A 4,031-nucleotide genomic window follows, 5' to 3' on the forward strand; every position below is an offset into this window, starting at 1 on the left:
GTGGCGCGCACCCTTGGTTTCAGGAAGCGTGTCTGCGTCAGCTCTGTGACTTGTTTAACATATTAATCTGTCTGGTGCACGCTCGGCTGTCACTGTGTTCCAGGCAAGACAAGCCCGGAGAGGATGTGGAGCAAAGCCACCGCTGAAATCCGAGGACCCCACACACGCTCCTACTGGAAATTCCCCAAGACCGAGCAGAGGCCAGTTGGAGTCTGTCATTGAGAATGACCTCAGGGCTAGGGGTCTGGAGGGAACAGAGGGATATGGCCCTGCATGGGGTCTAGTGGGGACCGGGAGCCATGGGTCTGCCAGAAGGGCCCAATTATTCAAAACCTCTCCATCCCCAGCCTGGGGCCTGGCAGAAGGAGAGATACCCACACGGCCCGAATCTTTTCCCAACCTCCATGCATGGGGCACGCAGCTCTGTCCCCGGGATCTCCTCGGGGACTGAATCTCTCACCCAAATCTCCCGGTAGAAAGAAGCAGGTTTAAGAAGAGCTGAGCCAGAGAACAGAATCCTGTCCTACCTGCATGGCACCCACAGAGTCCCCCTGAAAGAGCTCATGGAGTCCCGCCTCTGCTTCTGCTGCTCAGTGTCTGTCCCTCTCTCTGTAAAGTCCAACTCAGAAGAAATTAGGACTGGGACCCACCCTGTCCAGGTATGCCTTACCTGATCACATCTGAACAGAAAGAACCAATTTCCCCAAGCAAGGTCACCTTCACAGGGACAGTGAGCAGGACTACCCTGCCATTTGTCCTCTGGGGGTGACATCATTCGGTCCAGAAGAGGCCCTCGCTCCACCTCCTTGGTCCAGTGCCAGCCTCCCCACCACTGGTATCCCCGTTACTCTGTGCGTGCTTGTTAACTTGCAGGGCCCAGATCAGAAAGAAGAGCACTGTGGAGAAGAAGGCGTGAGGCGGTGGTCACCACTGTGCACCCCACTCTGAACCCTCTTAGCACCGAGGATAACAATCTCCACTTTCATACACGCGATGGGCTGACTCACACCCCGCAGTAAAAGGTATGTTGAAGTCTTAAAGCCGAGATCTGTGACTCTGCTTTGAAATGCTTTGTCTCTGTTATCTTCGTGAGGTTGAACTGGAGTGGGATGGGCCCGACACCCAACTCCTTCTTTATAAGAGGGCAGTCCCTTATGAAGGAGAAAACAGACACGGGAGGACCCATGTACAGGTCAAGGAATGACAAGAAATGGCAAGGGCTAGCAGAGACTGCAGGGGACAAGGAAGGACCTTCACCATGTGCCACAGTGGAGACCGTGGCCCGGTCAATGGCCTGAATTTGAACTTCCAGCATCCGGAGCGCCTGTGTGTCCTAGCCACCCATTGCTGGTATCTTGTGATGGCAGCTCCAGGCAATGGAAGTGACATGGTGGTCTTGTGTGTCAGGTGCCTCTGTGGGGGGCAGTAGGGCCTGACATGGGGTCTGGCACGTGGTAGAGGGAGAAAAGGAGGAGCGGGAATAGAATTGGGAGAACAGATTAAAAGAAACAAAATGAAATAAAGAGGCAAGAGAGAACTGTGGGTGCATGAAATGGGTACTCTCCACAAGCTCAGCGCCCCCCACTTCTGGGGCCCATGCACTTTGCGAGAGTGGGTGAGCTACCTGCTTTCCTTCCAAGCCTGTGTTCCCTCACCAGGAAACAGAGGTGGGACCCACCTCATGGCGCTAGCATTTAGGAGGGCACCGGGAAGTTTCCTGGAACAGCCTGGAAAAGACTTTGCTGAAGCCCCGCAATTCACCACGCACCACCCACCAGCCCTGGACGGAGAGGCACAGGTCATGTCCAGGAATAGGCTGACCTTCATGTTAACCTCCTGGGGCTTCCATAACATAGTACTACAAATGTGGGGGGGGGCGGGCAGGGGGAGACAACAGCTCCAGAAGATGAAGCAGTCCATGATCATGAAATGAGCAAGGACCTGGAGTTCAAATAACTCAAGACAAATCCAAGCTCAGGGTTGACTTTGAACATCTCTGTGACCAAAGCATTGAAGGACGCAGAAAGTATGCAGAAGAAGATGGAAGGAACTGGTCGACCAACAGCCAATTCCAGAGCTAGTTCATGGTTGTGAACCCATGCAGGTCCTAGCTGCCCCAAAGGCATTAGCCAAAGTCAAGGCTCTGGGACTTGATGGAATACCAGCTGAAATGCATCAGTAAGTTGGCGCAGCTCTGTTGCCACTCACTAGTCTACACCAAGAAACTTAGAAGACAGCTGCCTGGTCACCTGACCAGAAGAGATCCATTTTGTGCCCACTCCAAAGAAAGGTAACCGACAGAGTGAAGAAGTTGTCCATCAGTATCATTACTATCGCATGCAAGTAATCTCTCACCTGGGACTCAGAGAAAAGGACCCAGACATGCTCCTAGCGCTCACACAGCTCAGCCCCCTGTCTCACTCACCTGATGCTGCTTCAACAGAAGCACTAGATGGGGGTGAATTTACCAAACGCGTGCATTTTCTGAGAGCGTAGGATACACAAGATCTCTTTAAAGTGTTGACGAGCAAGGATGCCGCTTTGAGAATGAAGCTGCTCCTGTCCAGGCTGCAGTACTTCTGTTACACTGCATTTGAACATCGGACCATGGTCAAGGATGACCCCATGGCCAAGGATGACCCAAAAGAACTGATGCATTGGAGTTCTGGTGTTAATGAAGAATAGCGAGTAGACCACAGGCCTCCAGAAGAACAAACAGACCTGTCTTGGAAGAAGTATGGCCAAAATGCTCCTTAGAAACAGGGGGAGTGGGGATTCCTCTCACATACTTTGGATGTGGATCAGAGGAGAAACGTTCCTGGGTAAGGGCAGTCTACTTAGTAAAGTAGAAGGTCATGGAAAAAGAGAAAGACCGGGATGAGATGGATCGACATCATGTCAACAACAAAGGGCTCCAACCTAACATGGGAGGAGAGCCCATGGCCAGACAGGGTCATGATGAATCAGCACCAACTGGGTGCCACCTAACAATAACAGGAGACTAGAGACAGAATTCCCGGGCACGGACTCTGGGGAAAAGTTTGCCCTGCCGACTCGGGGAAACTTCTGTCTCGCTCCTCTCGTGTCCACATGCCATCTGTGTCTCCCCCACCCATGCTTGCCTGCTTAGGTGCCTCATCTACTCCTTTGGTGGCTCAAACCTGGTTGACTTACAACTCGCCCTACTAGGCTTCTTTCCCTAGTTCCTCTTAGCCTAGAAGCGCTGCTGAGACCTTTGACTGTAGATGAGGTACATGGGTTGGGAATTGAAGCTGGGTCTCCCACATTAAAGGATTGCTAGGATTGTACAACATAGCAAAGGAGGGGGGAAAAATCTATCCATAACTTCTCATGGATTACACATGCAGAAACAAGGCTAGGGAGACAAAGGTCCACCATCCTACAGAGGGAAATCCACAGAGCCCATGCCCCGGGATGCTCTGTCATCACCATTGAACTCAACTGGTCCCAACAGGCAACATCTCTGCCTCTCAGACTGGTGCTCACACAGTCGCCCTGGGTGTCACTCCTGGGATGGACCCTGGACTCCTTTGGGGCCTATTTGACTTCAAACCTGCGTCACTCACTATCGGGCCACCTGCTGAAACTGATGGATGCACTCATCCAATCAAAACCCCCAGAAAACACTTCGAACATTCTACACTTTGAAGTTCTGTTTGACTTGCCATCCAGGCCTGCATAATATCTTCGCAGAAAAATAACCTAGATTTGTCATGCATATTTTGACAGGTTTTTATGGCCTCTTGATCTATTCTTGGGCTAACAATAGCTCCCCTGGTTTCACTTTAAATAAGAACATTCACAACAAGAAGAAGGAGGGGGTGGGGTAAATGGGCAATACCTTTTTATTTTAAAAAAAGAAGAAGAAAGGCAGGAGGGAGGGGAAACTCCCACAAATACGGAGGCAAATTCAGTCTATTGGAAATGGAGCCCAGGTTTCCAGCCACGTGACCTGTTCATGACCTATCAACTCTAACAGCTGATGACAGGCCCCCAACTCAAGAAGGAGG

This window comes from Tenrec ecaudatus, chromosome 1 (genome assembly GCF_050624435.1).
Source record: "Tenrec ecaudatus isolate mTenEca1 chromosome 1, mTenEca1.hap1, whole genome shotgun sequence".
Classification (NCBI taxonomy): Eukaryota; Metazoa; Chordata; class Mammalia; order Afrosoricida; family Tenrecidae; genus Tenrec; species Tenrec ecaudatus.